The following is a 13,213-nucleotide window of genomic DNA, read 5'->3' as shown; positions in this document are numbered from 1 at the left end:
CTTTTTTTCTAATCAGAATTAGCAATTTTATTTACTCTGACTCTATGTTCCCCTTAGTGAAATATTAATCCTCAAATTATTAACAAATAATAAAGTCTATAATGATCGAATGAAAATACCAATAAATTCTATAATTTTATTTTTTAATATCCTATAGTTAAGCATATCAAGCTAACTTTATCTTTAAGAAGTTTAGTATTTTTTTATTTTTATAAGTATAACTTCAAATTTAGAACTAGTTAATAGCTAAGATTAATAACTAATATCTGAGATTTTACGGATTTCCTATACTATACCTATTTCTATTTGTTACACTATTTCCGTTATGTAAGCCCACTTAGCTCAGAGGTTAGAGCATCGCATTTGTAATGCGAGGGTCATCGGTTCAAATCCGATAGTCGGCTTTTTTTTCTCTATCGATGTTCTACGAACAAGAATCTCTTTTTTCCGAATTAAATGGAGAATCCAGGATCTTTTATGTTTTTTACCTTACAATTTTGCTAGATACAAAACAATAAAATAAATAATATATATACAAAAAAAAAAGATTTTGATGAAATTCCATTTTTTGGGGTACTTTAGTTGATTTACTCTGTTTATCCTGTAGTTTAATTCAGTTTTAATTTCGATGTATTCTGTAATGTAAATACAATGAAATTAATTGTGTAAAATGAAATTTCAATAAAATAAAAAAAGGAGTCTTCATGTCCCGTTATCGAGGACCTCGTTTAAAAAAAATACGCCGTCTGGGAGCTTTACCAGGACTCACTAGAAAAACACCTAAATCCGGAAGTAATCTTAAAAAAAAATTCAATTCTGGGAAAAAGGAGCAATATCGTATTCGTCTTCAAGAAAAACAGAAATTGCGTTTTCATTATGGTCTGACAGAACGACAATTACTTAGATATGTACATATCGCTGGAAAAGCAAAAAGGTCAACAGGCCAGGTTTTACTACAATTACTTGAAATGCGTTTGGATAATATCCTTTTTCGATTGGGTATGGCTTCAACCATTCCTGGGGCCCGCCAATTAGTCAACCATAGACATATTTTAGTTAATGGTCGTATAGTCAATATACCAAGTTTTCGTTGCAAACCCCGAGATATTATTACTACGAAAGATAACCAAAGATCAAAAGGTCTGGTTCAAAATTATATTGCTTCATCGGACCCGGGGAAATTGCCAAAGCATTTGGCGATTGACACGTTGGAATATAAAGGACTAGTAAATAAAATCCTAGATAGGAAGTGGGTCGGTCTCAAAATAAATGAGTTGTTAGTTGTAGAATATTACTCTCGTCAGACTTGAACTTAACGAAAAAAGGAAGGTTCATAGAATTTTCTTCCCCTTCCCCTTTCCCCGAACTAAATCGCCCTAAGACCATTACCATTAATTTGTATTTTCCCATCAACTAGCTAAAATTGATTAACCCTAGGATTAGGATCCTTTTTTCTTTTTTCCTCTATGTGTATTTTACATACCACAGTAATTTGCTATAGAGAATTTCTAATTTCTATTAAATCAAAATAAGATAATATAAGATATTATATTATTGCTGGAAAAAATTGTTATTTGATTTGATACATTGTGATCCTTAACGTTGATGAATTAAGAAAAACGGAAAGAGAGGGATTCGAACCCTCGGTAAACAAAAGTCTACATAGCAGTTCCAATGCTACGCCTTGAACCGCTCGGCCATCTCTCCTACATAACTTATTATGGAAAATAAACTGAGTGATAGCGAGTTTTCTTATTCCTGCAGTACAGGTACAACCGCAACCACTCGGGGTTCCATAGTTCTATTGGAAAAATTCCTTTTGATCTAAGTGGAAGGATACAGGATTTTTTACTAGAAATTGCGCTCGCTATAAAATAAAAGTTTTAATTTGGGTTTTCCCGCAACTAAAGAAAAAGAAAATGGAAGAATTCTTCTTATTGCATAATAAAATAAAGAAACCTTAGAATTCCGTTTGCATAAGATACGCTACACCATACTATCGAAATCAAAAATAGGGTATGAGACAATTAATAACTTTGAAAACACGAAATAGTTGATAACATAAGTTGTTGTTCAGAAATAGGAAAGTGGAATGAAATCCAGTCTTAGTCAAATATTTCATATCTCTTCGTGTCCAAGCAGAAGGAAAAGGATACAATTTGAGCTGAGCGGAAATCCATATCTCTCTTATCCATTTAAAGCATATGGATTTAGAGTAGAGCATATGGATCAATCTATTTATAATTATAAGAATCGAATGTGTTTGTTTTTATGTTATTTTGTGAAGGAATGAAAACAATTCTATATAGAATGGGTTGGGAATTATGCCTAGATCCCGTGGAAATGGAAATTTCATTGATAAGACCTCCTCAATTGTAGCCAATATTTTATTGCGAATAATTCCGACAACCTCAGGAGAAAAAAAGGCATTTACTTATTATAGAGATGGTGCGATTTGACTCTTTTTTTTGCTTTTTTTTAGCCCTACCTATACCTCAGTCTTACGAAAAAGAGAGGGGGGTTGGCATAGAGAGAACCAAATTTGTAAAGCAAACAAACCCACGCTTCGGGAAGGTGAGGCGAACTAACAATTCCTTCCGTCGTGTATCCTCGATTGATGCGGCTTCAGATACTTCAATTGTAGATTTGAGTATTGAGCGAAAGGTTACACCTACAGGATATGGTATGGTATGGATTACAGGCCAATCCTACTCTATTAGTATCCGTAGGCAGCATAGGGGAGAAAAGCACTACACCTAGAAATAGGAATCAACAAGAGAAAAACTTTGTTAGAAATTACCCCTTTCCTGATCGGTATCAGGGCTGGGAAGAATGGTTGGGATAACAAACAACCATCAGGTTTGTACTTTGGATACCCCTATAACCATCAAAGATCGTTGAAGTAGCTAATTCCTCTAAATAGGAGGCGTTGAGAACAAAGAAATTATTGGAGCTATCGTTTTCCTCTAGCATTAATAGAATTCATTGGTGTTAAGAAAAACCTCTTGTGGGAAGGTTGGCTAGAGATTTCTTGGAAAAATACCAGCCCCTTTCGGTTCATAATGAGACGGGACTAATTCTATTTTGATTCTATAGATTATTTCGCTTAGTACTATTATGTACAGAAGGGAGGAGCCGTATGAGATGAAAACCTCATGTACGGTTTTGGAACGGAGATTTTTTGAATAGAATGAACGACCGTAACGGATGTTGGCTCAATCCGAAGGAAATTATGCGGAAGCTTTGCAAAATTATTATGAAGCTACGCGACTAGAAATCGATCCCTATGATCGAAGTTATATACTCTATAACATAGGCCTTATACACACAAGCAATGGAGAGCATACAAAGGCTTTGGAATATTATTTCCGGGCACTAGAACGAAACCCCTTCTTACCGCAAGCTTTTAATAATATGGCCGTGATCTGTCATTACGTGCGACTATCTCCACTATAGAAAGAAAAAAAAAAAAGAGAGGATCAAATTTTCTAGTAAATACTAGAAAAAAAGGGCTTTCTACATAGGGATCGTAAAAACAACGATTTTTCCCTATCAGCTGTAGGAAGGAAGGACACTTCACGAGAATCAAAAAACGAAGAAAGTATGGCCTATACTACTACTCTATGGATAAAGTTTCTCAAATTGATAGAGAAAGCACCGTAAAGATCAATTAGTGAGCGACTGGGTCGATACAACTAAAAAAAACTGCTTACTTATCCCATGATATGGGGCAAAATTTAGGAATCCGCTTATGTAATAGAGCCGATCCACTAAGGGATTAAGCAGCGGTGTAGTATCAGATCCCAAAGATAGTAAGTTCTTTTTTCTTTCTTATGGAAAAAAGTCTTTTTCAAGGATTCTATAGAGATTTCATATATGAAACCGGGATAGTTACCTCTCAGAAAATTTGAACGAAGGCTCTATATCTATCTATGCTTCATTCTTCTGAAGGTGGGAAAAAAGATCAAACTGATTATTGATAAAAATTAGGGTTTGAAACTTAGGTAATTAATTTCTTCTGCTTAACCCAAGAACAAATTGGATCGATTTTTGATAAATCGAATTCAGTTAAGATAGGGGAAATTCAGATAGCAATTTCTGAGCCGTATGAGGTAGGAAACTCTCAAGTACGGTTCTAAGGGAAGGAACTTCCTATTCCGACCGAGGAGAACAGGCCATTCTACAGGGTGATTCGGAAATTGCGGAAGCTTGGTTTGATCAAGCTGCTGAATATTGGAAACAAGCTATAGCGCTTACTCCGGGAAATTATATTGAAGCACAGAACTGGTTGAAGATTACGAAGCGCTTTGAATTTGAATAAGACCATGCTCCTTCTTTTTCATAAAATGGGTGGTTTGGTTGTTGATCCATTAATCAAATAAATTAGGTCGTAAGATCGAATCAAGAATTTCATTATATCCATTTCTTATACCTTCTATTTTATATGATATTTCATAAGAATAAACCATAGGGATAGGGTCTAGAATAGAAGTAATAAAGTGAATAAAAAGAGGGGGCAATCTAAATATTGCTAATATATTAGGACCATCTTATTAATAATTCTAATGAGTTATCTTGGAATTTAGAATCAAATAAAAAACCCTATATTATGCTCAAGGAAAGTAGATATAGATAGGAGCTTATGCCCTCAAAAAAAATACACTAGTTTCTTAAATTAAAAATAAAAAAGATTTTTTTCTTACGTCGAGAAATATTTGTTTTTCAAGATAAACAATGTCCGTTAGGCACCTAATCTTTATGTCATAATAGACCCGAACACTTGCCTCGGATTGACTTCAATATATAATTGCTCCAGTGAATAACTAAAAAAAAAATAGAAGGATGGTAGATAGTAAAGAAAAGAACTAATCACAATATCTATCTTTCAAAATCTATCTTTCAAAATCTATCTTTCAAAATATATATCTTTCAAAGATTCACTAAAAAGACAGTTGGCGGGTCTCTTTGTATGTCTTGTCCGGAAAGAGGAGGACTTAATGATTATTCGTTCGCCGGAACCAGAAGTAAAAATTGTTGTGGATAGGGATCCTGTAAAAACATCTTTTGAGGAATGGGCCAGACCCGGCCATTTCTCAAGAACACTAGCTAAGGGCCCTGATACTACCACTTGGATCTGGAACCTACATGCTGATGCTCACGATTTCGATAGTCATACTGGTGATTTGGAGGAGATTTCTCGAAAAGTCTTTAGTGCTCATTTCGGGCAACTTTCCATTATCTTTCTTTGGTTGAGTGGCATGTACTTTCATGGCGCCCGTTTTTCCAATTATGAAGCATGGCTAAGTGATCCTACTCACATTGGACCCAGTGCTCAGGTAGTTTGGCCTATAGTAGGGCAAGAAATATTGAATGGTGATGTAGGCGGGGGTTTCCGAGGAATCCAAATAACCTCTGGTTTTTTTCAGCTTTGGCGAGCATCTGGAATAACTAGTGAATTACAACTCTATTGTACTGCAATTGGTGCATTTGATTTTTGCAGCGTTAATGCTTTTTGCTGGTTGGTTCCATTATCACAAAGCCGCTCCCAAATTGGCCTGGTTCCAAGATGTAGAATCCATGTTGAATCACCACTTAGCGGGATTATTAGGACTTGGGTCTCTTTCTTGGGCGGGGCACCAAATTCATGTATCTTTACCAATTAACCAATTTCTTGACGCTGGGGTGGATCCTAAAGAGATACCACTTCCTCATGAATTTATCTTGAATCGGGACCTTTTGGCTCAACTTTATCCTAGTTTTGCCGAAGGAGCAACCCCTTTTTTCACTTTAAATTGGTCCAAATACGCAGAATTTCTGACTTTTCGCGGAGGACTAGATCCAGTAACCGGTGGTCTCTGGCTGACCGATATTGCGCACCATCATTTAGCTATTGCTATTCTTTTCCTAATCGCAGGTCATATGTATAGGACCAATTGGGGTATTGGCCATGGACTTAAAGATATTTTGGAGGCTCACAAGGGCCCATTTACAGGACAAGGCCATAAGGGTCTTTATGAAATCTTAACAACGTCATGGCATGCTCAATTATCTCTTAACCTAGCTATGCTAGGCTCTACAACCATTGTTGTAGCTCATCATATGTATTCTATGCCTCCCTATCCATACCTAGCTACTGACTATGGTACACAACTTTCCTTGTTCACACACCACATGTGGATTGGCGGATTTCTAATAGTCGGTGCTGCTGCACATGCAGCAATTTTTATGGTAAGAGACTATGATCCAACTACTCGATACAACGATCTATTAGATCGCGTCCTTAGACACCGCGATGCAATCATATCCCACCTTAACTGGGTATGTATATTTCTAGGTTTTCACAGTTTTGGCTTGTACATTCATAATGATACCATGAGTGCTTTAGGCCGTCCACAAGATATGTTTTCGGATACTGCCATACAATTACAACCTATCTTTGCTCAATGGGTACAAAATATCCATGCTACTGCGCCTGGCGTAACAGCTCCTGGTGCAACAACAAGTACTAGCTTAACGTGGGGAGGCGGCGAGTTAGTAGCAGTAGGTGGCAAAGTGGCTTTGTTACCTATTCCATTAGGAACCGCAGATTTTTTAGTCCATCACATTCATGCATTTACCATACATGTGACTGTATTAATACTTTTGAAAGGTGTTTTATTTGCTCGGAGTTCCCGTTTGATACCCGATAAAGCAAATCTAGGTTTTCGCTTTCCTTGCGATGGGCCTGGCCGAGGGGGAACATGTCAAGTATCCGCCTGGGATCATGTTTTCTTAGGTTTATTCTGGATGTACAATGCAATTTCGGTAGTCATTTTCCATTTCAGTTGGAAAATGCAGTCGGATGTTTGGGGTACTATAAGTGATCAAGGGGTGGTAACTCATATTACAGGGGGAAACTTTGCACAGAGTTCCATTACGATTAATGGGTGGCTTCGAGATTTCTTGTGGGCACAGGCATCGCAAGTCATTCAGTCTTATGGTTCTTCATTATCTGCATATGGTCTTTTTTTCTTAGGTGCTCATTTTGTCTGGGCCTTCAGTTTAATGTTTTTATTCAGCGGCCGTGGTTATTGGCAAGAACTCATTGAATCTATCGTTTGGGCTCATAACAAATTAAAAGTTGCTCCTGCTACTCAGCCTAGAGCCTTGAGCATTATACAAGGACGCGCTGTAGGAGTAACCCATTACCTTCTGGGTGGAATTGCCACGACATGGGCATTCTTCTTAGCGAGAATTATTGCAGTAGGATAGTGGCTAGGAGGATTTGAAAGGCATTATGGAATTAAGATTTCCCAGGTTTAGCCAAGGCTTAGCTCAGGACCCCACTACTCGTCGTATTTGGTTTGGTATTGCTACCGCACATGATTTCGAAAGTCATGATGATATTACTGAAGAACGTCTTTATCAGAACATTTTTGCTTCTCACTTTGGGCAATTAGCAATAATCTTTCTATGGACGTCCGGAAATCTGTTTCATGTAGCTTGGCAAGGAAATTTTGAATCATGGATACAGGATCCTTTACACGTAAGACCTATTGCTCATGCGATTTGGGATCCTCATTTTGGTCAACCCGCTGTGGAAGCCTTTACTCGAGGAGGTGCTGCTGGTCCAGTGAATATTGCTTATTCTGGAGTTTATCAGTGGTGGTATACAATAGGATTACGCACCAATGAGGATCTTTATACTGGAGCTCTTTTTCTATTATTTCTTTCTACGCTGTCCTTAATAGCGGGTTGGTTACATCTACAACCCAAATGGAAACCAAGCCTTTCGTGGTTCAAAAACGCGGAATCTCGTCTCAATCATCATTTGTCAGGACTTTTCGGGGTAAGTTCTTTGGCTTGGACAGGACATTTAGTTCATGTTGCTATTCCCGCATCCAGGGGGGAGTACGTTCGATGGAATAATTCTTAGATGTATTACCCTATCCCCAGGGGTTGGGACCCCTTTTGACGGGTCAATGGAATCTTTATGCCCAAAACCCTGATTCGAGTAATCATTTATTTGGTACCGCTCAAGGAGCGGGAACTGCCATTCTAACTCTTCTTGGGGGATTCCATCCACAAACACAAAGTTTGTGGCTGACCGATATGGCTCACCATCATTTAGCTATTGCATTTATTTTTCTCATTGCCGGTCACATGTATCGAACTAACTTCGGAATTGGGCACAGTATTAAAGATCTTTTAGAAGCGCATACTCCTCCGGGGGGTCGATTAGGGCGTGGGCATAAGGGCCTTTATGACACAATCAACAATTCGATTCATTTTCAGTTAGGTCTTGCTCTAGCTTCTTTAGGGGTTATTACTTCCTTAGTAGCTCAACATATGTACTCTTTACCTCCTTATGCATTCATAGCACAAGACTTTACTACTCAAGCTGCTTTATATACTCATCACCAATATATTGCAGGGTTCATCATGACAGGGGCTTTTGCTCATGGAGCTATTTTTTTCATTAGGGATTACAATCCGGAACAGAATGAGGATAATGTATTGGCAAGAATGTTAGACCATAAAGAAGCTATCATATCTCATTTAAGTTGGGCTAGCCTCTTTCTAGGATTCCATACCTTGGGCCTTTATGTTCATAACGACGTCATGCTTGCTTTTGGTACTCCAGAAAAGCAAATCTTGATCGAACCTATATTTGCCCAATGGATACAATCTGCTCATGGCAAGACGACATATGGGTTCGATATACTCTTATCTTCAACGAATGGCCCCGCTTTCAATGCGGGTCGAAGCCTATGGTTGCCCGGATGGTTGAATGCTGTTAATGAGAATAGTAATTCGCTTTTCTTAACAATAGGACCTGGGGATTTCTTGGTTCATCATGCTATTGCTCTAGGTTTGCATACAACTACATTGATTTTAGTAAAGGGCGCTTTAGATGCACGCGGTTCCAAATTAATGCCAGATAAAAAGGATTTTGGATATAGTTTTCCTTGTGACGGCCCAGGGCGCGGCGGTACTTGTGATATTTCTGCTTGGGACGCATTTTATTTGGCAGTTTTCTGGATGTTAAATACCATTGGGTGGGTTACTTTTTATTGGCATTGGAAACATATCACATTATGGCAGGGCAACGTTTCACAATTTAATGAATCCTCCACTTATTTGATGGGATGGTTAAGAGATTACCTATGGTTAAACTCTTCACAACTTATCAATGGATATAATCCTTTTGGGATGAATAGTTTATCGGTATGGGCGTGGATGTTCTTATTTGGACATCTTGTTTGGGCTACTGGATTTATGTTCTTAATTTCCTGGCGGGGGTATTGGCAGGAATTAATTGAGACTTTAGCATGGGCTCATGAACGCACACCTTTAGCTAATTTAATTCGCTGGAGAGATAAGCCCGTGGCTCTTTCCATTGTGCAAGCAAGATTGGTTGGATTAGCTCACTTTTCCGTGGGTTATATATTCACTTATGCAGCTTTCTTGATTGCCTCAACATCAGGCAAGTTTGGTTAATTTAGTTTGTTTTTTTGTACTGTATCAGCACCTAGTTCATTACTCTTGATAGAGAGGGAGGATCTGCCTTTTTAGATTTCTTTTTTATTTATTTTTCCATCTAGGATTAGAACCGTATACTTGGTAATAATAGCAACGACACATTATGGCAAAAAAAAGTTTGATTCAGAGGGAGAAGAAGCGGCAGAAATTAGAACAGAAATATCATTTGATTCGTCAATCTTTAAAAAAAAAGATAAGAAGCAAAGTTTCTCCCTTGAGTTTGAGTGAAAAAACGAAAATGCGAGAAAAATTGCAATCCCTACCGCGTAATAGTGCACCTACACGCCTTCATCGACGTTGTTTTTTGACCGGAAGACCTAGAGCTAACTATCGACATTTTGGGCTATCCGGACACGTACTTCGAGAAATGGTTTATGAATGTTTGTTACCGGGTGCAACAAGATCCAGTTGGTAAGGATAAAATACCCTTTCGTATTTGTATGGATTTCTGGAATTGATAATCATAGAGGAGCCCTCTTTACCATTCTGTATAAATGGACTATTCTATTTGTATAGATATTGGTAGAGGGGCGTATCCAACCCTCTTTTATCCACTAGTTACCCCTCTTTAGTTTACAGAGTATAGAGCAGTTTGGTAGCTCATAAGGCTCATAACCTTGGGGTTGCGGGTTCGATTCCCACTACCGCCTCCATACTCCTTCTTTATGATATATGCATGATATAATATATACATCATGCATTTGTATCTGGATTTTTTGATTTCCTAAAAGAGTTTTGGTCTAACAGTTTTTTCTCGGAAGAAGCAAAAAAATAAAAGAAAGAATAAAATATGAAAGAAAAGCGTCCATTGTCTAATGGATAGGACAGAGGTCTTCTAAACCTTTGGTATAGGTTCAAATCCTATTGGACGCAATCTTATTTCTATCTATTCTTTAAATAACTATACTAAACTAAAAACAAAGAAAACTTTTTTGCATGATTCAAATGAAAAAGCTTTCTCAACGATTCCTATTCTACTAACAAGAGTAGACATGCAAAATTTATTTGTTACTGAAGAGAAAACCGTTCCAGCTGTTCCTGAATAGCTTCCTTCAAAAGGATTTCCGCTTGCTCGGTGAATGTCTTGCTAGAAGATATAATTTCTTGGAATTGAGGTTTAGTATCTTTTAGATGTTTACGTAACTCATCCAGAAATTTATTTACCTGTTCAATTTCTAACGAATCAAGATATCCTCTTGTTCCGGTATAAATAGTAGCTATCTGCTCTTCCACTGGGAGAGGATTTGCCTGGGATTGTTTAAGCAATTCCCTTAATCGTCGACCCCTTGCCAATTGATTCTGACTTGTTTTATCGAGAGCAGAGGCGAATTGTGCAAAGGCTTGTAACTCTGCGAATTGCGCTAGTTCCAATTTTGATTTGCCAGCTACTTGTTTCATGGCTTTAATTTGAGCCGCGGATCCTACTCTGGAAACAGAAATACCCACATTAATAGCGGGTCGAATTCCGGCATTGAATAGATCCGCAGATAAGAATATTTGTCCATCTGTAATGGAGATTACATTAGTAGGAATATAGGCGGAAACGTCTCCAGATTGAGTCTCAACTATTGGTAAAGCGGTCATACTTCCTTCGCCTAAAAGAGAATTTAATTTAGCGGCTCTTTCTAAAAGGCGTGAATGCAAATAAAAAACATCCCCTGGATAAGCCTCACGTCCGGGAGGTCTTCTTAATAGAAGGGACATTTGGCGATAAGCTTGTGCCTGTTTGGAGAGATCATCATAAATTATTAAAGTATGCCGTTCGCGGTACATAAAATACTCAGCCAGGGCTGCTCCCGTATAAGGAGCGAGGTATTGTAATGTAGCAGGTGAATCCGCCATTTCAGCTACTACAATAGTGTATTCCATGGCCCCCTCCTCATGGAAAGTAGTTACTACTTGAGCTACGGAGGATGCTCTTTGACCGATAGCTACATAAACACATATTACACCTTGCCCTTTTTGATTGAGAATTGTATCTGTGGCTACTGCTGTTTTGCCAGTCTGTCTGTCCCCAATAATTAACTCTCGCTGACCGCGCCCTATAGGGATCATCGAATCGATAGCAATAAGCCCTGTTTGAAGAGGTTCGTATACGGAACGCCTGGAAATTATACTTGGAGCAGGAGATTCAATTAAGCGAGATTCGGAAGCTATAATTTCGCCTTTCCCATCAATAGGTTTAGCCAGAGCATTTACAACACGACCCAAGTAAGCCTCACTCACGGGTATCTGAGCAATTCTTCCTGTTGCTTTTACAAAACTTCCCTCTTGTATCATCAACCCATCGCCCATTAATACAATCCCAACATTTTTGGATTCCAAATTCAGAGCAATACCCCTAGTACCTTCTGCAAATTCGACTAATTCACCTGACATTATTTCACCAAGACCTATAATACGAGCAATCCCATCCCCCACTTGAACTACGCGACCTATATTCTCAATCCCTACTTTCCTATTATATTGTTCAATACGTTCGCGGAGAATTTTATGAATTTCGTCGACTCGAAGGGTTGCCATTAGTGTTTCTTGACTCTTTTTTCGGAAGCAAGGGGAAAAATAATGCCTAAATTCTAAACGAAAGTAGAAGTTCAAGGCCTAATTAATTTAATTATTTCTTCCATTCCAGGGACCCGAGAATGCCAATATTAGCACGAATCGTACGGAAATGTAACTCGGTATTCAAACAACTATTCAGAGTTCCTAGAGCTCCTTGTACGGCCTGTTGGAAAACCCGCTGTCGGACCTGATTCATTGCCCTTTGTTTTTCAAAATAAAGGGTTTCGTTTTTAGACTTTTCCAATTGTTCCAAACTAATAGAAGTAGCATTAATCAAATTTGCTTTTTCTCGTTCTATCTCAGAGTATCCATTCATTCGATACTCATCCGCTTCTAGTTCGACTTTCTGTAATCGAATCCGAGCTTTTTCGAGTTGCTCAATGGTCCCTCTACGCAATTCTTCTGAATTTCGAATAGTACTCAAGATCCTCTGTTTTCGATTATCTAATAAATCTTTTAATGAAAGTAGATTATTTTGTAAGTTTACAACTTTTATGATCTCTTCCCGAACCAAACATGAATCTTTCGATTCATTTGGCTCTCACGCTCCTTTTTTTTTTTCTATAGCTATTTCCATATCTTTTTTTTAAGTAATGAGCCTATCCTCTATCTTCTTTTTTATGTTTATATTTCAATATACCGAAACCTATATAAGACTAGATAAATATTAAGAGGACTCTTCCGCCTAGATAAAAATATATCATGGTCAGCAAAGTTGTTTCTTTATTTTTATTTGCCCTCTAGTTAATAATTTCAATTTCATTAAGAAAAACTAACTAAATAAATGGAAAATGAAAATTAATAGAATTCTTTTTTATTTTTTTTTTCTTCAAATCCAAAAAATTTCTCTTTTTTATACATAGGTCGTCGATTCGGCATTGGTTAAAAAAGGGCAGGGTGCCCCCTTTTTTTTCTAGTAAATAGTTCAAACCATTTTATCGATATGAGTGTTCTATATCAGATAAATTTTACATTAGCTATTTCCCGTTTAAATTGGTACTAATACTAATATAGTTGTAGAAAGAGTACCTCTTTTTGCCTGGACTTCAAGCAGTTTAGCTTTAACCGTGTTAATGGTCTCACATTCTTGGTTTATAGAGAATCAAAGTTGATTTACCAATGAGTCGCG

The 13,213-nt window shown here is 37.7% G+C and overlaps 3 non-coding genes across 3 annotated transcripts; 2 read left to right on the top strand and 1 right to left on the bottom strand.

Annotated features, from left to right (window-relative positions):
- Window positions 1–331: 331 nt before the first annotated feature.
- Window positions 332–404, top strand: TRNAT-UGU (transfer RNA threonine (anticodon UGU)). Its single transcript has one exon. It is a non-coding gene; the product is annotated as a tRNA-Thr (tRNA).
- A 1,216-nt stretch (window positions 405–1,620) lies between these two features.
- TRNAS-GGA (transfer RNA serine (anticodon GGA)) lies at window positions 1,621–1,707 on the bottom strand. The gene has a single exon. It is a non-coding gene; the product is annotated as a tRNA-Ser (tRNA).
- Window positions 1,708–10,323: 8,616 nt separating this feature from the next.
- TRNAR-UCU (transfer RNA arginine (anticodon UCU)) lies at window positions 10,324–10,395 on the top strand. The gene has a single exon. It is a non-coding gene; the product is annotated as a tRNA-Arg (tRNA).
- The last annotated feature ends 2,818 nt before the right edge of the window (window positions 10,396–13,213 follow it).

Source organism: Triticum urartu, unplaced genomic scaffold (assembly GCF_056163025.1).
Source record: "Triticum urartu cultivar PI428250 unplaced genomic scaffold, HENAU_Tu73 scaffold2, whole genome shotgun sequence".
In the NCBI taxonomy this organism is placed as follows: domain Eukaryota; kingdom Viridiplantae; phylum Streptophyta; class Magnoliopsida; order Poales; family Poaceae; genus Triticum; species Triticum urartu.
Note: the sequence above shows the minus strand (reverse complement) of the source record. Positions and strands in the feature narration are given on the sequence as shown.